The sequence below is a fragment of the Caretta caretta genome, chromosome 6 (assembly GCF_965140235.1).
Source record: "Caretta caretta isolate rCarCar2 chromosome 6, rCarCar1.hap1, whole genome shotgun sequence".
NCBI classification, from domain to species: Eukaryota; Metazoa; Chordata; order Testudines; family Cheloniidae; genus Caretta; species Caretta caretta.
In genome coordinates, this window is record NC_134211.1 from 7,410,485 (window position 1) to 7,434,098 (window position 23,614).

Below are 23,614 nucleotides of genomic sequence, written 5' to 3' on the forward strand. Positions count from 1 at the left end.
ATTAACCAAGCTGCTTTTGAAGTTAAATAATCATTTTATTTGTAATATTTGTCTGAATGCCGACTGACTGGCATGCTATTTGGCCACAACCAAAGAGTGGGTAAAGAAATAAATGACACATGTGTGTATGTACGGCATGTGTATGAATATGTACACACACACACACACGCACACACACTTTTTCTTCGTCTTTGGCCACAGTAAACGTACCACACATACATACCTGCTGATCACACTCGATGTTCTCTACCTTTTACCTTGCCAGGGGTGTTATGAATGAGACCCACGACATTCTCACAATTTCACAAACTGGAATGTGTGACATGAGCTAAATACAATTAACGATTACATGATTTGGCAATCACTGTTGTGACACGGGGTGAGGAAAGAGGTGCAGTGAGGATATTGACATAGGATGAAACAGGTTTACAGGCAGTTTGATCCCAACTCAATAATCATAATAGAATATTATTATTCTTATCTCTATAAAGACAGGTTAAAAGGTAAATCTATTCAGACAACATTTTTTTCTTATCATTTTTAATATATGTTTCTGAAAATATGTTCACTGTGGTTAATTTTCTCACAAATATTCACGCCTGGCGTGATCACTTTTAGTCTGATCATTAGAAGTGTCTGTGTGGTAATTTTTTGGCAGCCAAAGAACAAGAAGCTGTAGGACTTAGTCAGCATGGCTGTAGTGTCCAGAAGGGATACATTTAGAAGTTTCATTTTTGAACTATTTCCTCAATAAATGTATGTGCATCCTGTGTACTGCCTGGTAGCCAATGATTTAAAAACACGAAGGCAAATTTAGGTGCTGGAAACTGTCACCCAATAACCAGACAGTGTGATGCAAACTGTGTCTTCCTCCTACCCATGTTATTGTTCCCAATTATAATGGAGATCCACGGATCCTAAGCCTACACTGATCAGTGAAATTAAAATATGAGCTGAATCAGGGTCAAAATGTGTAAATCAGACTAAATGGCAGGGTAATGCACTTTCCTAGAGATAAAGGAATTTTTTTCCCTCAGAAGAAGTGAAGGAGTTCTGGGTTTTCCCATCACTTGTTACAGGTTCCATTCCACTACTCAAAGGGTCTCTGTCCATATGACCACAGTTCTTTATATTAGCATACACCATTCGCATAAGAACTAATGCCTTCCTTTATGGTTGATCCCGCAGCGAGCACCCAAGGCTGAATGGATGGCTGGAGGAAATTGTTCGGCAGTGACCGAGTTCATTCTCACAGGACTGACAGACCATCCAGAGCTGCAGGTCCCCCTCTTTGCGATGTTCCTAGTGATCTATGGTATCACCCTGGTGTGAAATCTGGGGATGATGGTTTTAATCAGGATCAACCCCCGACTTCACACCCCCATGTACTTCTTCCTCAAGAATTTGTCCCTCATGGATGCCTGTTACTCCACAGTCATTGCTCCCAAGATGCTGATGAGCTTCGTAGCCGAGAGGAAAGCTATTTCCTACACAGCTTGCATCATCCAATGTTTTAGCTTCATATTGTTTGTCACCTCTGAGTGCCTTCTGCTGGCAGTAATGGCGTACGACCGTTATGTAGCCATCTGTAACCCGCTGCTGTACACAGTCATCATGTCACCAAAGCACTGCCTATGGCTGGCAGCTGGTTCATATCTATGGGCCTTCCTGACCTCTGTGATACACGCGAGCGGTTTGCTAAGATTATCCTACTGCCACTCCAATATCCTGAATCATTTTTTCTGTGATATCAACCCACTTCTAAAGCTCTCCACTTCTGGCACCTATGTCAACGAGCTACTTGTTTTCCTCTTTGGCAGTCTGATAGAGGTGATCAGCACTGGGACCATCCTCATCTCATACATCTTAATTGTTGCAACTGTGCTGCAGATCCGCTCAACCAACGGCAGGTGCAAAGCCTTCTCCACCTGCACCTCCCACCTGACGGCCGTCTCCATGTTCCATGGGACAATTCTCTTCATGTACTTCCGACCCAGTGCCAGCTACGTGCTGGACACAGACAAAATGGCCTCCGTGTTCTACACGGTGGTGATCCCCATGCTGAACCCCCTCGTCTACAGCTTGAGGAACAAGGATGTGATGGATGCCCTAAGGAGAGCAATAGAGACAAAATTGAGGGCCCATTTTCCCCCAAAGGGTGTCTTAATAGGAAAACCAAATCCTTTAACGGCTGCTCTGCACACATAGGGCTTGTTTCCACTCTGGGGTGGATCAATGCTGTGACCATCGATCCACTGGGGGACAATTTAGCAGGTCTAGTGAAGACTCACTGGATCGACCCCGATTGCTTTCCCATTGACTCTGGTACTCCACAAGAATGAGATGAGTAAGGGGAGTGAAAGGGAGAGTTTCTTCTGTAGACTCAGCAAAGTGTGGACCCCGCAGTAAGTAGATCTAAGCTACATCTGTATGAGTTACATTACTAACAAAACTCAAATTATGTAGCTTAGATTGACCTGTTCCCTTAGTGTAAACTAGGCCATGTGCTCTGATTCAGAAAGTCCATAAGCACATGTTTAAGTATGTCTCCCTTTGACTTCAATGGAACCTAACCATATGTTTAAAGTTGAACTTGTATTTAAGTGCTGCCTCAGGCAGAGATGGTTTTCTGAGTAGACACCTTATGTGCATAAAAAGGCCATGTCAGTTATTAAATGATGGTTTGGCTCCCCTGTACCGATAGTAAAATACTTTGAAATTGATTTTTCAGTGTAAAATGTAAGAGTGCGATTCGAATACTGTTTAGAATTACTGAATAAAAGGGAAAGTTCACACTGCAACAATGGATTCATGAGCAATAACCAGAACTGGTTTGATACTCCAAAAACATTGACAGATATTTGTTCAAATAAATTTTGTGATTTTGCTTCAATCAGATCCACAGCCCAGTTCATCTGTTTTCCTGGAGACACTTGTGTGCGTGTAATTATATTGAAAACTGTGTCTGTTGAAAGGGAGAATGTCATGAATGCTCATTCAGATATAATATTTTGTCAGTACTCACACCACCCCCACCCCACACACACACACAAAACTCTTTGGTCACGTAAACTACCTGATCTTTAAATGCGACTCCTAAACTCACAACTTTTACAGACACATTTTCAAGGATAGTCATTGTTGGTGAATGCCACGGTTATTGGGATCTCAATGTAAAAGACCTTGGGCCCTATTTTCCTAAGTGCTGAGTACTTGCAGCTCCCCTTGACTTCAGCTGGAGTGATGGATCTTTTATTTCTCGAAATGAGGGATCGAGGGGACTGAAGTTGGGCACCAAAATCACTGGCCAGTTCTGAAACTTTTGGGCATGGCGAATTACAACAGTGAATACCTGAAGCACCAGTCACCTCAGGGTAAGTCCACACTGCAACGTAAGCCCAGGGTTTGAACTCATGCTCAAGTCAACTCAAGCCCCCTTCCATCTCCACATAAATTGCACTAACCAAGGGCTCAAAGCCCGGGTCCGAGGACCCCACAGTGATAGAAGGTCTGAGCCTGAGTCAAGCTAAGACCCAGGGTTTATGTTTTTTATTGGTGTGCAGTGTAGATGCAGCCCCTCTGGACTCCTGCTCTCGGATTCAGCCAAAAATATCCCAAAGGCTGAGTTTCTTTGTCCTCTGGACAATAAAGTGTTCCCACACTACACCACGAACAAAGAGCTAGAGTGGTCACATTTTGGAAGCGTGCTAGGAACTCTGGGATCTGGGTGTTTGAAATGGGGATCACATAATGCCGTGTAGATGCTGGAGCCCCAGTTTGGGACCCAGGGTACAACAATCCCTAACCTGGGGTTACAAATTAGTGTAGATTCTCAAACCCGAGGTTAACAAACTCAGGCTCTGCAAATGTGAGTCCTACTAGCCCAGGGCTTACACTGCAGTGTAGACATGTCCTCACAGAGCTCGTGAGTCACTGTGGTGTGGCTGTGTGTTCAGCACAATGGGGCTCTGGTCTCGGTTTGCACCTCCAGTCACGACTGTAAAAGTGAGAACATTGAACTACGGGCAAGTTTCAACCACCTGCCAGGCTCCTGCTAAGATCCTTTGATTTTATATGTATGATGCAGCAGAGCTCCCCTCAGGAAATGGAGAGATTGAACTTATCTGTGGAATCCCAGCCTAACCCCTAGGCCCGCTGCCTTTCAGACCCATGACACCCAGTCAAACATTTCCCTCTTTTTCATGTAATTTGTTCCCTTCTGCCTCTGGCTGCTGCCACCCCCTTTCTGCCCTCACCCATACACCGTTTGGTTTTATCTGAGCCCAAAACACAGCTCGGACCCAGGGCAGGGGACAGAGCAATTTTAAAGGCTGGGGAGCCTCCTGCATGGCCTACAGAAGCAGCGGAATCCCAGAGCTGTGCAGGCAGAGGAAGGGGGCAAAGAACAGAGCCACACCCAGCTACCAGCACCAGCCGTCTTAACAGAAAGCATCACCCAGCCCATCACATAGAACCATAAGACTAGTCATACGGCGTCAGACCAATGGTCCATCTAGCCAAGTGACCTGTCTTCCACAATGGCCAATGCCAGATGTTTCAGAGAGAATGAACAGAACAGGGCAATTATCCAGTGATCCATCCCCTGTCATCCACTCCCAGCTTCTGTCAGTCAGAAGTTTAGGGACATCCATAGCATGGGATTGCGTCCCTGACCATCCTGGCTAATAGCTATTGATAGACCGATCTTCCAAGAACTTATCTAATTCTTTTAAAAACCCAGTTATACTTTTGGCCTTCACAACATCCCCTGGCAATGACTGTCCTCTGCACAGCTCTACTGCTGACAGCTGAAATTCTTCTTATACACCTCAAATATTGGCTTGTGTTTTAGGGACTGAGTTCCAAACCCTACATTGTTGTATACTTTCATTGAAGTCACTTGAAGTCAAAGGAGCTGCACAAATGACAGCAAATGAGGATCTGGCCCTGAAAATAAGGAGTTGTACTGATACATCTTATTTTTATTACTTAGTTTATCCGAGGGAAGGTCTAGAAGTGCCTTAAACATGCTATATATGTGCCTGTGTGGGACAAAGATTTCCAATAGGGTAAGGATCTTCAATTCTGGAGACAAAGGCATAAAATTCAGTGGCTGGAAGCTAAATAAACTCAGTCAAGATATGAGGTGCACCTTTTCTTCCTGAGGGTAATTAATTATTGGAAGAAATTACTTATTACTGTGGCGGATGTTCCATCACGTAATGTCTTAAAATCAAGGCGATATATCTTTCTAAATCATATACTATAGCTCAAAGAGAATTCATGGGCTCAATGGATAACTTAAGGGGTGAGGGACTTGTGCCTGTCTTATAAAGGAAGTTCAACTAGATGAAGGTATTGTTCCTTTCAGCATGTTTAAGTCACTTTAAAACAATCTAGGAATCTATGAGTCTCTTTATGTCTTCCCAACACATCTTGATCTCTGACCTATAATGATACAGAACAATAACCCTGTTATCTCTGTTCAGAATATGACATTTCTTGCAGCAGCTATTCACACATCCCATAACAGTGTGGAAGTGGAAACACTGAGCGAAATCCTGCGCTTAACAAGGCACGTATAAATCTGGAATAACTTCATAATTTCACTGGCTTAACGATGGCATAAGCGCCTGAGCCAAAGGTGCTGAACTCAATGACAGCTTTCCATTGACTTCAGATCAAGGCATAGAATTTGATGCACTACTTAACTCTTCCTTGTTGGGAAGAGTCATCTCTGCCTATATCTCCTCCCATCCTGAACCAGGACCTGGGGGGCTTGCCAAGATGCACCGATACAATGCAAGGCTCTCTCAGTCTCACTAGCTGCAAGAAAAGAGAGTTCCCAAAGAACAGCAGCAAAAGGGTTAAGGAGCATAAAGTTTAATTCTGCAGACACAAAACTATACTTCTCTGCTAATAATGCCCATTGCAGATGATGTTCAAAGTATTTCTTCAGATGCTGGTATTTACATATTCCCAATATATTTGATTATCATCATTATGTTTATACCCAAGAGCATATCTAGTGTTGCAGCAGGTGAATGAATACTTTGATCAATACTGAGAGCAAAAGGCCAAACAGGAAGGAAGGGCCAGCAGTCTGGGTGCTAGCCTGGAATTTAGAAGTCGAGTTAAATTCCTATCTCTGACACAGATTTGCTGTGTGACCTTGGACAAGTCACTTAGCCCCTCATTTAAAATTCTGTAAAATGGGGTTAATAGCACTTCCTTATTTCACAGAGGTATTCTGAGAACACATACGTTAAAAGGTTGTGAGATACTCAATTGTTGCAGTAGCTGGAGCCATATATGTGCTTTAGATACATTGCAAATACCTTACTTATGTTGGTGAATGCTGATTCACATGAGTTGTCCCATTCACTACTGCAGGAATAAGATGTCACCCATCAGGAAGAGTCCAGTGATGTGGCTCAAACAGAGGTAGAAAATGGTTACCATTATCAATAGGAACATTCCTATAACCGAGCCATCGGGATGCCTTTCGTGTGGTGTGTGTATGTCCTTTCTAGTAGGTACCACACCTGACATTCATAGCGCAGGGCATTTTTGCATGAAAAGGAGATAGAAGGGAGGGGAGTTGAATTAATAAGAAATTTGTTTCATATGAATTCCCAAAGGCCTGCCCCTTCCTTTCCTCCTCTGTGGTAAATATCCTAAACTCTGGACTGAGACATGAAGGATTCCATAGGCCAGCTGCTTTGAAAACAATCCACTGTCTGATTCAGAAATGACCATTAAAAGGAAGAGAGACAAGCTATGGAATAAAGCTGTGGATAGAGGTGAAAGCATTTGAAGAAAATCAGGGACCACCTGTGACAGGGTGTGGCCAGACTGCACCATTTTGTGGCTATATTGTGCTGAGTAGGCCCTGAGTAAATTTAACATCGTTACATAAGAACATAAGAATGGACATACTGGGTCAGAACAAAAGTCCATCTAGCCCACTGTCCTGTCTTCCAATGGTAGTCAGAGCCAGGTGCCCAGAGGGAATGAACAGAAGAGGTAATTATCAAGTGATCCATCCCCTGTCGCCCATTCCGAGCTGCTGGCAAACAGAGGCTAGGGACACCATCCCTGCCCAGCCTGGCTAATAGCCATTGATGGACCAATTCTCCATGAATGTATCTAGTTCTTTTTTGAACCCTGTAATAGTCTTGCCTTTCACACCATCTTCTGGTAAGGAGTTCCACAGGTTGACTGTGCATTACGTGAAGAAATACTTCCTTTTGTTTGTGTTAAACCTGCTGGCTATACTTTTCATTTGGTGACCCCTAGTTCTTGTGTTATGAGAAGTAGTAAACAACACTTCTTTATCTACTTTCTCTACACCAGTCATGATTTTAGAGACCTCAATCATTTCTCCCCTTAGCTATCTCTTTTTCAAGCTGAAAAGCCCCAGTCTTATTAATCTCTCCTTATATGGAAGCCATTCCACAAACCTCATCATTTTTGTTGCCCTTTTCTGAATCTTTTCCAATTCCAATATATCTTTTTTGAGACGGGATGACCACATCTGCACACAGTATTCAAGATGTGGGTGTAGCATGGATTACTATAGAGGCAAGATGATATTTTCTGTCCTATTATCTATCCCTTTCTTAATTATTCCCAGCAGTCTGTTCGCTTCTTTGACTGCCCCTGCACATTGAGTGCATGTTTTCAGAGAACTGTCCACAATGCCTCTGAGATCACTTCCTTGAGTGGTAACAGATAATTTAGACCTCCATCATTCTCATCACTGATTCCCAAGGGGCTGTAACAGTGCTGCAGAGAGCATGAATTGGTCCCCCGCATGCAGCATCCCTGCTCCCACAATGGTACCTGCCATGTTCATACAATCATAGAATATCAGGGTTGGAAGGGACCTCAGGAGGTCATCTAGTCCAACCCCCTGCTCAAAGCAGGACCGATCCCCAATTAAATCATCCTAGCCAGGGCTTTCTCAAGCCTGACCTTAAAAACTTCTAAGGAAGGAGTTTCCACCACCTCCCTAGGCAATGCATTCCAGTGTTTCACCACCCGCCGAGTGAAAAAGTTTTTCCTACTATCCAACCTAAATCTCCCCCACTGCAACTTGAGACCATTACTCCCTGTCCTGTCATCCGCTACCACTGAGAATAGCCTAGATCCATCCTCTTTGGAACCACCTTTCAGGTAGATGAAAGCAGCTATCAAATCTCCCCTCATTCTTCTCTTCTGTAGACTAAATGATCCCAGTTCCCTCAGCCTCTCCTCGTAAGTCATGTGTTCCAGTCCCCTAATCATTTTTGTTGCCCTCCGCTGGACTCTCTCCAATTTTTCCACAACCTTCTTGTAGTTTGGGGCCCAAAATTGGACACAGTACTCCAGATGAGGCCTCACCAATGTCGAATAGAGGGGAACAATCACGTCCCTCGATCTGCTGGCAATGCCCCAACTTATACATCCCAAAATGCCATTGGCCTTCTTGGCAACAAGGGCACACTGTTGACTCATATCCAGCTTCTCGTCCACTGTAACCCCTTGGTCCTTTTCTGCAGAACTGCTGCCGAGCCATTCGGTCCCTAGTCTGTAGTGGTGCATTGGATTCTTCCGTCCTAAGTGCAGGACTCTGCACTTGTCCTTGTTGAACCTCATCAGATTTCTTTTGGCCCAATCCTCCAATTTGTGTAGGTCCCTCTGTATCCTATCCCTACCCTCCAGCATATCTACCACTCCTCCCAGTTTAGTGTTGTCTGCAAACTTGCTGAGGGTGCAATCCACACCATCCTCCAGATCATTAATGAAGATATTGAACAAAATCGGCCCCAGGACTGATCCTTGGGGCACTCCGCTTGATACTGGCTGCCAACTAGACATGGAGCCATTGATCACTACCCGTTGAGCCCGACAATCTAGCCAACCTTCTACCCACCTTATAGTGCATTCATCCAACCCATACTTCTTTAACTTGCTGACAAGAATACTGTGGGAGACAGTGTCAAAAGCTTTGCTAAAGTCAAGGAACACCACGTCCACTGCTTTCCCTTTATCCACAGAACCAGTTATCTCATCATAGAAGGCAATTAGATTAGTCAGGCATGACTTGCCCTTGGTGAATCCATGCTGTCTGTTCCTGATCACATTCCTCTCATCTAAGTGCTTCAGAATTGATTCCTTGAGGACCTGCTCCATGATATTTCTGGAGACTGAGGTGAGGCTGACTGGCCTGTAGTTCCCAGGATCCTCGTTCTTCCCTTTTTTAAAGATTGGCACTACATTAGCCTTTTTCCAGTTGTCCAGGACTTCCCCGGATTGCCATGAGTTTTCAAAGATAATGGACAATGGCTCTGCAATCACATCCGCCAACTCCTTTAGCACTCTCAGATGCAACGCATCCAGCCCCATGGACTTGTGCATGTCCAGCTTTTCTAAATAGTCCCGAACCACTTCTTTCTCCACAGAGGGCTGGTCACCTCCTCCCCATGCTGTGCTGCTCAGTGCAGTACTCTGGGAGCTGACCTTGTTCGTGAAGACAGAGGCAAAAAAAGCATTGAGTACATTGGCTTTTTCCACATCCTCTGTCACTATGTTGCCTCCCTCATTCAGTAAGGGGCCCACACTTTCCTTGACTTTCTTCTTGTTGCCAACATACCTGAAGAAACCCTTCTTGTTACTCTTAATATCTCTTGCTAGCTGCAACTCCAGGTGTGATTTGCCCTTCCTGATTTCACTCCTGCATGCCTGAGCAATATTTTTATACTCATCCCTGGTCATTTGTCCAATCTTCCACTTCTTGTAAGCTTCTTTTTTGTGTTTAAGATCAGCAAGGATTTCACTGTTAAGCCAAGCTGTTTGCCGACCCAGGGTGCCATTTGCAATGTACGATGCTGGTTTTCCAATTTATTTGAACTCTGGGAACATGACCTTGTGTCTGTGAAACTTCGCAGCCCAATTAAATGTGACTTATGGATGGTTCTGAGCAGTCACCTTCCAACCAGTTGGAGTCTAGAACTTGAAATACCAGGAAAGCTGGTGGGTGCACTAATTCAGGGTTCCCGTTTAGCCCTGTTGTAGACCAGTCTCCTCCCAAACCCAACTCCTCCCTTGCTCATGACCTCCTCCCAAGCACCCCCTGGTGGCCTGCGTGGTTCTGCAGCACCCTGCCATCCATCTCTCCCTCCTCCAGACTCCACAGCTGCACTCACAACAGATCAGTCTCGCCGGCCCTTCCAGCTGGGTTTTATTTATTTTCCAAGTAGGGTGACCAGATGTCCGGATTTTATAGGGAGAGTCCTGATTTTGGGGTCTTTTTCTTATAAGAGCTCCTGTTAAGGTTCCTTCCCCACTCTAAACTTTAGGGTACAGATGTGGGAACCTGCATGAAAGACCCCCCTAAGCTTATTCTTACCAGCTTAGGTTAAAAGCTTCCCCAAGGTACAAGCTTTGCATTGTCCTTGAACAGTATGTTGCCACCACCAAGCGTTTTAAATAAAGAGCAGGGAAAGAGACCACTTGGAGCTGTCTTCCCCCAAAATTCCCCCTACACCCCCTTTCCTTGGAAGGCTTGTTAAAAATCCTCACCAATTTGTACAGGTGAACACAGACCCAAACTCTTGGATTTGAAGAAGAATGAAAAATTAATCAGGTTCTTTAAAGAAGAATTTTAATTAAAGAAAAGGTAAAAGAATCACCTCTGTAAAATCAGGATGGTGAACACCTTACAGAGTAATCAGATTGAAAACAAAGAGACTCCTTCTAGGCAAAACCTTAAGTTACCAAAAGAGACAAAAACAGGCATATATATTCCCTCCAGCACAGCTTATTTTACCAGCCATTAAATAAAAGGAAATCTAACGCATTTTCTAGCTAGATTGCTTTCTAACTTAACAGGAGTTGGAAGGCTGCATTCCTGATTGGTTCCCAGCAAAAGCAACACACAGCCAGCCAGACCCTTTGTTCCCACCCCCTCCAGATTTGAAAGTATCTTGTCCCCTCATTGGTCATTTTGGGTCAGGTGCCAGCGAGGTTACTTTAGCTTCTTAACCTTTTACAGGTGAAAGGGTTTTGCCTCTGGCCAGGAGGAATTTATAGCGCTCTATACAGAAAGGTGGTTACCCTTCCCTTTATATTTATGACGTGCCCCCAAATCACAGAAACACTGGCTGTGATTTCTTCCTGGAGCTCTAGGAGAAAACAGAGTTAATAGGACACATGCACCTCTAAATATACTACAAACAGTATAAAGACTAACAATATTTTCCACATCTCAAGGATGATTTTAACCAGTTGATTCTGGGAAACTTTCACTTTGTTAGAAGCACCTGAAATGTGTTGTATGTTGAAATCAAAATCTTAGAGAGCTAAACTCCACCAAAGAAGTTTTTGTTATTTCCCATGGTGGTATGAAGCCACTGTAGCGCAGCATGGTCGGGTTTGCAGGTGGAAACGCCATCCCCAGACATATGGGTGTAGCTTTTCCAGAGTGTAGACAATGGTGTAACATTCCTTTACACTGATTGACAAGTGGTTTTCCCCCTTAGACAGCTTCTTGCTGAGAAACATGACAGGATGGAACGCCTGATCCGGTCCTTCCTGCATTAAAACTGCTCCCACAGCACGCTCGGATGCATCAGTGGTTACTAGGAACTGTTGGTCAAAGTCTGGGGCCCTTAGCACAGGGTCAGACATGAGTGTCGCTTTAAGCTGGTTAAAGGCCTTCTGACACTCTTCAGTCCACTGAACTGCATTTTGCTGTTTCTTTTTGGTTAGGTCTGTCAGTGGGGCGGTGATTTGGCTATATTGTGGTAAAAATCGCCTGTAGTATCCGGGCAAGCCTAAGAAGGATTGGACCTGTTTCTTTGACTTTGGGCCTGGCCACTTTTGGATAACACCCACTTTGGCCTGACGGGGGTTGATAGTTCCTTGACCCACCTGGTGTCCAAGGTAAGTCACTCTGTTTAGGCCTCTTTGACACTTTTTAACCTTAACAGTTACTTAGGGGTTCTGAGGGAAAAAATAACATGGGATCATATAATTAAAATTTGCATCATCATGCAAAGGCACAAGATGACTGAATTAAGGGTGCCAGGGCAACACTTATTTGGACATTTGCTAACCTGAGAATGCCCTAAACTGTGTAACCTTTTAATCCTTCTTAAAACCTTGACTTTCTATTTCCTAATTATTTGATGGTATAATTTATAGTTGAAAGATAACCTAAAATGTTAAATGAAGGGTTTTGGGTATGTTAATTTTCCTTAGTTTTTTAATAGAAAGAAAATCTATTATATAAGTGTTGTTTAAACAATGAAGCTCTTACTCATCTGTTGTTTTCAGTATATATTTTATTGCCATCCTTATCTTTGTGAAGGTCCCTTTTCACCTCTCAGTGCTGTGTTGATCAGAGTATAGAAAGTAGTTGAATTAAACTGTATTAAAATAAAACCCATTTTATGCAACTTCAGTTTCAGTGAAAGTTCTAAGCTCTAGTCCTCAATTTGTAAGAAGCAGATAAACAATATCCAAGAAAAAGAGCAGGAATTTTGCATCTTATTTTCACCTAGCCTTTACTAAGGAAAGTAGCAAACAATTTATCTTTGAAAAGAAACACTGCACAGTACCACAGTACAAACCCAAATGAGCACAGCAGGAGACTGTCCTGCTTATCCAAATCTGGTCCTGTTTCATTACAAACTTCCTTTCTGTGATGATGTTCTGGCAAGAAGGGGCAATCAGTTGTCACAGGTAGCTGTTGCCATGGCAGCCAGGGGGCTAGTCATTCTCCCCAAGTGTGACAAGGAGCTGGAGGCAGGGAGCGCTGAGTGGTGGATTATCTCTGATGTCACAATGCTACTGCTCAGGCAGCACCAGTGGGCAGCAAATGTGCAGTGTGTGTGTGGGTGTGTGGGGGGAGGGAAATAGGCTTTCCCAGTGCTCCCGTTTCCCCAAAAATTCTAAAGAAACCAACAACATAACACTGAATGTGCATGAGTGATTGTTCCACACACATGCAAATTAGTAGCTGAAATTTGATTTAAATTCCCCATGGCATGTTTAGAACTCAGTGTTCCAAAACAAGGAGAGACCTTGTAAAACAGAAAATTTGGATGCTCTGGTGTATTTGTGGTTGTGTTAAAATTGAATACTGTGACTTTAAACTTTGGTCACGGTTCCTGGACCTACTTGCATGCTAGGCAGCTCAGTGGGGGCTTAGCAGCAGTCAGTCAGCAGGTACCCAGAGAGTTGTGCCTCTCTGTTATAGGTAGCTTCTCTCCTTCTGATTTTGGGGTTCTTATGTGTTTTTGTTCTGGTCTTAAGAAACAAATTAGCGAGACATTGCAAGTTCCAGCAAGAATATTTTATGTTTCTCTATCTTCTCTGCTTGTGTGCCACAAAACATAAAAGACACAATCTCATTAAAAAATGAAATAAAATTCTGCAGCCAAAAGTCCTAACTCCCTCCCCCACTAATTTCCCTCTACTCTTACTCACACCTCCTTGTCAACTGTTTGAAATGTGCCACCCTCATTACCATGACAAAAGTGATTTTTCCTCCCTTGGTATCCTACTATTAATTAAATTGTCTCATTAGACTGACCTCCCACCTGGTAAGGCCACACCCATCCTTTAATGTGCTGTGTATTTATACCTGCTACTGTATTTTCCACTCCACACATCTGATAAAGTGGGTTCTGTCCCATGAAACGTATGCCCAAATCAATGTGTTCATCTCTAAGCTGCCCCAAGGACTCCTCATTGTTTTGCTGATACAGACTAACAGGGCTGCCCCTCTGAAAAACATTGAAAGTTTTCCAGCAGAACACTTTTTTCAGCTGGGAAATGTTGATTCCTTGAAATGGACACATACCTTGGGAACATATTCCTTTCAATGACATTTCGTTTGGTGGGGGTCCCGACCAAAATGGGATCGTGGGGGAGTTCAGAGGTTGTTGTGGGCGGGGGGGGGGGGCGGTCACAGCATTGCCATGCTCACTTCTGTGCTGCCTTCAGACCTGGGCTCTGAGTGCAGTAGCCAACAATGTTCTTGAAGTTAGAGGAGGTTTCCAGATGTGGAGGTGGATCCCTGTTGCTGGGAGCATCTCAACTGGGGGCTCCTACCTACTAGTCCCCTGGCAAATTAAAGCAAGGGCCAATTTGGGGTCATCCAGAAAAAATGGACCCCTGAGCCCCAGAAGGAAGTGCAAGGGAAGCCCCGAGCTCCAGCTGCAGATGATGGGAAGAAGCCCTGAGCACAGGCACCCAGAGTGCTGGCAGGAGTGGGTAGGGGCATGAAAGTCCTGAGCTCAACACCCCAGCCCTGGCTGCAGCCAGGGGGGTCAGAAGCCCTGAGCTCGGGAACCCAGAGACGTGGCTGGGGCAGAAGTTGCCAAGACCAAACTCCTGAGCCCAACGCCCGGCTGATGCAGTGCATTCACTTCTGCATGCCTCAGGTGCAGCTGATATCCCCAACCCAGCAGACAAACAGCTAGGAGGACCCTACTGGGTTCTCCTGGCTGAGGAAATCGGATTTCACAGGGCAGGGCTAATTCAATATAGCCAAGAAAGGCACAACAAGAATTAACGGCTGTCAGCTGAAGCCAGAGAAATTCAAATGTAACGTAAGGCAAACATTTTTGACAGTGAGTGAGACTAACCACTGGAACAAGTTACCCAGGGAAGAGGTGGATTCTCTGTTTCCTGGTGTCCTCATATCACAACTGGTTATCATTCTGGAAGGTGCCTTTTCGTGAATAACAAGCAATTGGGCTTAATATGGTGGTAAGTGTGTGAAATTTCATAGCCAGTGAAATAGAGGCCGGATTAGGAGTTCAAATAGTTTCACAATCTATATCTGTATGGGAAACCCAGTGTGGGGTGAGGAATAGACTCTGCTGTTTTACTGGGTGGCCTGCTTGCTCCCCAGAATCTATAATGAGCAAGTGGGGTGATCCAGGGTGCAGCTCAAACATCCATCCAGGCTGGCCAGGGGCAGACATCAGGCCTGCAAGGGAAAGGTGAGTGTGGCAGTGACTTCACACAGGCCTTTGGCAGGAACTCAGCCTATTGGGCAAAGATGATGAGGCGGCTGTGACCTCACAAAGCTCCCTTGACAGCAGCCTGGCAGGACAGGGATGCGGGTCAGGGGGAACCTCGGAGACCCCTGTAGCCTTGCTGCAGCAAGCCTCCATCTCGCGGTCTCTCGGTGAGGACCAAGAGACAATTGGTGTGGAGGAGATTCTGTGGGATTTTTTTTATAATTTCAATCTGGATTTTGTGGACAAAAATTGTTATCTGTGTAGAAGGTAAGAAAAACATAGGCTCTAAGTAGAAGATGGGGGACTCTATCCTAGCAGATTCAGAGGCATCACCACCCTCCCAGTGAAAAAGTTTTTCCTAATATCCAAGCCTTCCACACTGCAACTTGAGATCATTGCTCCTTGTTCTGTTATCTGCCAGCTCTACGAATTTCATGAGAATCAATCTTTCATTAGGAAAATAATTCAAATATACAAATACAAAAAACTTGGAGTAAAATCAATCCATCCTGATCTTTTGTATCTGGGGGTGTGGGCCTCAGAGGCCAGACTGAGAACCTCATTGGCTAGGAACACCCAGGAAGGCAGTAGAAAAATTCCAGTCCTCTTAGCAACCAAGCCTCCATAATCCAAGGAACACCTAAGGGCTGTGGGAGACAGAGGGGTGTTGAGAATGTCTAATTCATGACTGAAAATACAGAGATGTGTTATTGGCTTTGGAATGGGGGACAAGTATCAAATCCATCCGGGTTGTTGCCCCAAACAACCATCACTCATTGTCCTTTAGCGCACAAGGACTCTAATATGCCTGACATGCTCAAATCTCTTGCCTTATTGGATTTAGAGAATTTTCTCCATCCCCATGATACAGACGGAGAGAGAAAAGGTGTGACCTTTCTTTGGTCATACACCAAAGTCATGCTAGAGCTAGAAAGAGAAGCATAAGAAAAAAAAAGTTGTATGAAAATATTTTGCATTTAAAACGGATTTCTTAAACAAAGGAAATTTGAAGGGTGGTGAGTGAACTGAAATGATACGTTCTGGTCTCCACATGTTTCTAGATTTAGGAACTCGTAGATCCATCCCCTGATACCTAGTTTTTATCCATAGATTGAGGGAGGAAAAGAAGTTTGCCTGTTTTGTGAACTCCCAATGGCTTTCTTGAATTTCAACGAACTAGTCATTGAACTGAACTCTTTGAACAAACTGAAAGGAAGACAATATTTTCTGCACCTTCCAAGGAAGCTATTGCTGTCCAAAGCTGGGTTAGCGTTTCAGCTAACTTTGCTTTCAGGGCCTTAGCTATCACATCAGTGGTGTGACTGTCTTTAAAACTTGGCAGTGAACGTGTTCCACTTCATGTTATTTTTCCTCTTCTATTTAAACTATTTAAGAGATTGTCATAAATTTCTCTCTTAATTTAAAATAGATGGGTTTTTTTGTCAAGCTGGGTCATACAAATCTCTAAGGATGAAGATTCCACCATCTCCATAGGTCACACTCAGAGCCAGGGAGGCTGGGAATAGAGTAAAATTACCAATGAAAGCCAGGAGTCCAGACTCCCAAACCCCTGCCTCAGTCAGAACAACAGGTCACACTCAGAGCCAGGGAGACCGGGAATCGAGTCCCGCTGGCACTTCCCAGCTCTAGAAGGGCGTGTTCCTCTAGTGGTTAATGTGGGAGCCTGTACAAAGGCGCCATCCCCGGCTCTATCCCTGACTCCCTTCGCGACCCTGAGGCAGTGGCTTCTCCTGCCCAGGCCTCTGTTTCCATCAGTGGGGCTGGGGACACTCCCCTACAGCCCTTGGGTTGTCACGCTTCAGGAATGTGCTTGAGGTACGAGGAGACCAGGAGATGGGAGGTGTGCTGCTGGCCGTAGGTCAGTGTTGTGAACCCCCGCTTGCTAGCCTGGGTTTCTCCATCCCCTGGCAATAAAACATCATCTTCTTTTCACAGCCACTTTTGATCTCCAGGCTTCTACCCCCTGCCCTGCTGCCAGGGCATTGGGCAGCACCCTTTCCAGCCCACCTGGGTGCAGAAGATTGAGGAGGAGGGCAAGAGACTAGGCCTCGGTGAGTATCTGCCACCCAGCGCTTTCCCATCTAGAGCAAGTGAGTGGAGTTCTCCAGAGCCATCCCCAGTGTGGTGGGAATGGGCCAGCAAGAGGGCTCCCAGCCCTTCCCTTGCAGGAGATTGTTCCCCACGTTGAGAGTCTTTGGGGAGGGCAGAACCTGCCAGGTGCTGAACACGCACAACCTCAATCAGTGAAATCAGTGGGAACTGAGGGCGACTCCTCCCTCCCAGGGTTGGCACCTTGTGAACTTTCGCTGGGGACTGTCCGGGTGCTGCTCTTTCCCTGGCCTGGGAGGGAGCGGGGCCTACTGGGGTGGAGGAAGCTGCTTCTCCAAACTAACTGAGAGCCCCACTGCTCTGAAAGGACGAGACTCCTCTGGTGTCACAGGGCTCCATTGGTGAGGGATTTCAGAGTAACAGCCGTGTTACTCTGTATTTGCAAAAAGAAAAGGAGTACTTGTGGCACCTTAGAGACTAACCAATTTATTTGAGCATAAGCTTTCGTGAGCTACAGCTCACTTCATCGGATGCATACTGTGGAAAATACTTCAATCTCTCTGGTCACGCGATTACAGACATGAAAGTTGCAAAATTACAACAGAAAAACTTCAAATCCAGACTCCAGCAAGAGACTGCTGAATTGGAATTCATTTGCAAATTGGATACAATTAACTTAGGCTTGAATAGAGCCTGGGAGTGGCTAAGTCATTATGCAAGGTAACCTATTTCCCCTTGTTTTCCTAACCCCCCCCTCCCCCAGACGTTCTTGTTAAACTCTGGATTTGAGCTGGAAATGGCCCACCTTGATTATCATACACATTGTAAGGAGAGTGATGACTTTAGATAAGCTATTACCAACAGGAGAGTGGGGTGGGGGAGAGAAAAACTTTTGTAGTGATAAACACCCATTTTTTTCATGATTTGTGTGTATAAAAAGAAACATCTTCTGTATTTTCCACAGTATGCATCCGATGAAGTGAGCTGTAGCTCACGAAAGCTTATGCTCAAATAAATTGGTTAGTCTCTAAGGTGCCACAAGTACTCCTTTTCTTATTGGTGAGGGAGAACGTTAGGAGCAGCCTGTGCTGTGAGCTGCTGCCAGTGGGTGTGGACGGCAGCCCCCGTGCCCTGGGGTGGGGTGTGTGCTGAGGAGAAAGTGCCTCAGCGAAGGGGAAGTGGACGGAGGAACAGGCAGGCATGTTAATGAGAGGCTGCCTTGAACCCAGACTCACAGCTGCTCCCCACTCATTCCCAGGATGCAGAGGCTGAAGGGGATGCTGAGGAGGAAGGCCGGGCTGGTGGCTCTGTAGCCAATGGGAAGCAGTGGCTGGCTTGCCCAGGAGGAGAGTGGCCCCTCTGTCCCCACGGGCAGGGAAGAGATCAGTGGCCAGGCGAGGAGGAGGAGCTCCCTGGCCTTCTGGAGGAAGATGAAGAGACCAGCTCCCTTAGCATGCCCTGAGGCACCTTCTGGTCCCAAATGGAGGTGTCCCAGGGTGATGCTCTAAAGGAGGGACCCAGGAGAGGGTGGGAGTTGGGCAAGGTGGCTCTGCGGCTTCCTTTACAGGAAGCAAAGGAGCCAGGAGCCGCACCCCAGTGCCCAGCCTGACCCATCCACGAGCCTGGCCACTAAGGAGCCCCCAGCCGGCCCAGAGCAGGAGCTGGGTGACTCTGGCACGGGGGCCAGCAGTTCCATCTACACCCGAAGGGCCAGAAGCCCCTCTGTAGGGTCTGACAGCCCTGAGGCTGAAGGTTCCCTCTTTGCAGGTGAGGGGAGATGCAGGGGATGGGGAGAAGGAAAGGGGTGGTGGGGGACTAGTAACAGCCTGTCAAGGCTTCTTCCCCACTCTGAACTTTAGGGTTCAGATGTGGGGACCTGCATGAAAGACCCCCTAAGCTTATTTTTACCAGCTTAGGTTAAAAACTTCCCCAAGATACAGACTTTGCCTTGTCCTTGAACAGTATGCTGCCACCACCAAGCGTTTTAAACAAAGGACAGGGAAAGAGACCACTTGGAGATGTTTCCCCAAAGCCTACACCCACTTTCCTGGGGAAGGCTTGATAATGATTTTTACCATTTGGTACAGGTGAACACAGAGCCAAACCCTTGGATTTTAAAAACCATGAAAAATTAATTAGGTTTTTAAAAGAATAATTTTAATTAAAGAAAAGGTAAAAGAACTACCTTTGAAAATTAGGATGGTAAATACATTACAGGGTAGTTAGATTTAAAACAGAGAATTTCTTTAGGCAAAACCTAAGTTACAAAAAGACACAAAAACAGGAATATACATTTCCTTCAAAGTTAGTTACAGCCCATTTGTTGAGCCATTTATTAAACAGATTTGTTGTTTGGTTTACATAAGCCACATTACTTAGTTCAGGCCCTTTTTTAATGGCTTGAAATTTTACTTTTTAAGTTTTAGGTGTAACTTGAAATTAGCGATTTGGCTGTGTTGTGGTACAAATCGCCTGTAATATCCAGCCAAACCTAAGAAGAATTGGACCTGTTTTTTTTTTACTTTGGGACAGGCCACTTTTGGATAGCATTCACTTTGGCCTGTAAGGGTTTGATATTTTCTTGACCCACCTGATGTTCAAGGTAAGTTACTCTGTTTAGGCCTATTTGACACTTTTTAGCCTTACCAGTTAGTTTTGCCTCCCTTATGCACTCGTAGACTTTTTGTAGCTGTTCCAGGTGTTTTGCCCAGGAATCCAAAAATATGGCCACATTGTCATGGTAGGCAACTGCATATCTTTCCAATTCCACTAGAAGACCATCTGCAAGTCTTTGGAAGGTGGTGGGTGAATTCTGTAGCCTGAAAGGGAGCATATTAAATGTATACAGCCCGATATGTGTGATGAAGGCTGACCTTTTCTCAGCGGATTTATTTAGTGGTACCTGCCAGTACTCCTGGGTTAAGTCCAAGATAGGGATGAACTGGGCCCGTCCCAGTTTCTTCAATTCTTTATTTGTGTGTGGCATTGGATAGTTGTTTGGGCTAGTGTCATAAATATAAAGGGAAGGGTAAACACCTTTAAAATCCCTCCTGGCCAGAGGAAAAACCTTTTCACCTGTAAAGGGTTAAGAAGCTCGGATAACCTCGCTGGCACCTGACCAAAATGACCAATGCAGAGACAAGATACTTTCAAAAGCTGGGGGGATTGAGAAACAAAGCCTCTCTCTCTCTCGGTCTGTGTGATGCTTTTGCCAGGGACAGAACAGGAATGGAGTCTTAGAACTTAGTAAGTAATCTAGCTAGATATGCGTTAGATTCTAATTTCTTTAAATGGCTGAGAAAAATAAGCTGTGCTGAATGGAATGGATATTCCTGTTTTTGTGTTTTTTGTAACTTAAGGTTTTGCCTAGAGGGGTTCTCTAGAATTTGAATCTAATTACCCTGTAAGGTATTTACAATCCTGATTTTACAGGGGTGATTCTTTTTACTTTTCTTCCATTAATTTTTTTTCTTTTAAGAATCTGAATGCTTTTTTCATTGTTCTTAAGATCGAAGGGTTTGGGTCTGTGGTCACCTATGCAAATTGGTGAGGATTTTTATCAAACCTTCCCCAAAAAGTGGGGGAGGGTAACATTTGGGAGGATTTTGGGGGGAAAGACGTTTCCAAACGGACTCTTTCCAAATTATAACCCTGTTAGAAGTTTGGTGGTGGCGGTGATAAGATCAAGGGCAAAGGTAAAATAGTTTGTACCTTGGGGAAGTTTTAACCTAAGCTGATAAAAGTAAGCTTAGGAGGTTTTGATGCAGGTCCCCACATCTGTACCCTAGAGTTCAGAGTGGGGAAGGAACCTTGACAGCTAGTTATAGCATTTAGCTTACGGTAGTCCATGCAAAAACATATCTCCCCTTCTGGTTTGGGAATTAGAACCACTGGAGATGCCCATGCACTGCCAGAGGGGTGGATTACCCCCATCTGTAGCATATCCTGGATCTCCCATTCTATAGCAGTTTTAGCTTGAGGAAACATCCAGTAAGGTTGGACTCTAATTGGGTGAGCATTACCTGTGTCAATGGAGTTGTATGCCCATTCAGTCAGTCATGGGGTGGCTGAGAACGTCGGCGCGCAGCTAGTGCACAGCTCCTTGATCTGCTGTCGCTTCATACGCCCAAGGGTCATGGAGAGGTTCACCTCTTCCACACCACCAGCACTTTTCCCTTCGTAGTAGACACCTTCAGGCCACTCAGCGTTATCTTCTCCCTGGGCTGTAAACTGACAAACCTCTAATTCTCTGGAATAAAAGGGTTTAGAGAATTACTATGATACACCATAGGCTTTTGGTTGGAGGTGGGGAATGCTACGAGATAATTAACAGCTCCCAGGTGCTCCTAAACTGTGAATGGCCCTTCCCACGATGCTTCCATTTTATGGGCCTGGAGTGCCTTTAAGACCATGACCTGGTCCCCTACTTTAAAGGAACGCTCTCTGGCATGTTTATCATACCAGACTTTTTGCTCTTTTTGAGCATCCTGTAGGTTTTCTTTAGCAAGGGCTAGAGAGGTTCGGAGGGTGTTTTGTAGGTTGGTTATAAAGTTCAGAATGTTAGTTCCTGGAGAAGGTGTAAACTCCTCCCATTGCTGCTTCACCAACTGTAATGGCCCCTTAACCTTGCGGCCATATACAAGTTCAAATGGTGAAACTCCTAAACTGGGATGGAGTACAGCTCCATAGGCAAAGAGCAACTGCTGCAACACTAGGTCCCAATTATTTGAGTGCTTATTTACGAATTTATGTATTATTATGGCCACCAAAGTTTCATTAAACTTCTCCACCATGCCATTTGTTTGATGGTGGTAAGGAGTGGCAACCAAGTGGTTCTCCCCATGAGCTTCCCAAAGGTTTTCCATAGTTCCTGCCAGGAAATTAGTTCCTGCATCTGTAAGGATGTCGGAGGGCCAACTCACCCTGGCAAAAATGTCTGTTAGTGCCTGGCACACACTTTTAGCCCTGGTTTTGGTTAGAGCTACTGCTTCTGGCCATCGGGTGGCAAAATCCATGAAAATTAGTATGTACTGCTTTCCTCTGGGTGTCTTTTTTTGAAAATGACCCAGAATATTTACAGCTACTTGCTGAAATGGAACCTTAATGATGGGGAGTGGCTTAAGAGGGGCTTTGACCTGGTCTTGGGGTTTTCCCACTCTTTGGCATACCTCACAACACCGGACATAGGTAGAAATGTTATTGCCCATTCCCTCCTTGTGGAACGACTTTCCCAAATGGTTTTTGGTTCTGTTCACCCCAGCATGGCCACTAGGATGATCATGGGCTACACTTAATATCTTTACCCGGGACTTAGTTGGAACTACCAACTGTCTCTGAGGATGCCAGTTTTCTTGGTGTCCACCAGAAAGAGTTTCCTTGTATAAAAGTTCTTTTTTTACAACAAATCTGGATCTATTAGAAGAGCTGAGAGGTGGTGGGTTGCTTCATGCCGCCGTCCAAGCTCTCTGGAGGCTTTGATCTGCTTTCTGTTCGGTCTGGAACTGTTCCCTTGATGCTGGAGACATCAGTTTCTTATTGGATTGTGGACCTGGGCTTTGTCCCTCTGGAAGCACTGCAGGTGATGGAGCTGTTTTCGTTGACTGTGAACCACTCTTCACTGGTGCGCTATGTTGGGGTTCAGGCTCCAGCTGAGCCTCTTGTGCGGGATTATGGGCTGCTGCCGGTTCAGGTTCGGTGGTGCCCTCTGGCGTTGGGGTTTCAAGTACTGGATTCAGTGCTGGCAATTGGTCTGGTTCTGGTTGTTCCCCTGGTTCTGCTTCTGGGACTGGCTCCTTCTGGGTCTCTTTGACTGGATTCACTACTGCTGCTGCAGACTTAGGTATGGGGTGCGGGTCCATCACCTTTGAGCGGGTCCTGGTAGAAGTCTCCGGAACAGAGCTAGGCATGAGAGCTTGCTTAGTCTGGCTGCAGGTGACCACTCCCTCCCTCTTGGCCTGCTTCACATGATTGGCCCAGTCTTCCCCCAACAGCATGGGGATGGGATAATTATCATAGACTGCAAAAGTCCACGTTCCTGACCAGCCCTGGTACTGGACCAGCAACTTGTCTGTAGACAAGTCAAAAGAGTTTGACTTGAAGGGTTAAATCATCACTTGGACCTCTGTGCCATTTAAATTCGGGTCCACTAAGGAAACATGGATAGCCGTCACTTGTGCTCCAGTGTCCCTCCATGCAGTGACCTTCTTCCCGCCCACACTCACAGTTTCCCTCTGCTCCAAGGGTATCTGGGAGGCATCTCTGCCTGAGGACCTCTGGTGTGATTTCGGTGCAATGAACTGTAATTTGTTGGGGTTCTTTGGGCAGTTGGCCTTTACATGCCCCGGCTTGTTACATTTAAAACATCGCCAAGCTGACTGGTCACTGGGTGGAGGTGGATTGCTGTAGAACAGTGTGGCAGGACGATAAGGTGTCTGGAGTGTTCCTTGGGGTGTAGTTGGGGCCTTGGGCTGCCACCGGTAGTAGGGTGTGGTCAGATGGTGTCCCTTCTGGTATCCGCTCCAACT

At 45.4% G+C, this 23,614-nt stretch overlaps 1 pseudogene; it reads left to right on the forward strand.

Annotated features, from left to right (window-relative positions):
- The first annotated feature begins 1,209 nt into the window (after window positions 1-1,209).
- The window catches only part of LOC142072421 (olfactory receptor-like protein COR4), a 30,672-nt pseudogene continuing 8,267 nt past the window's right edge, over window positions 1,210-23,614 (forward strand).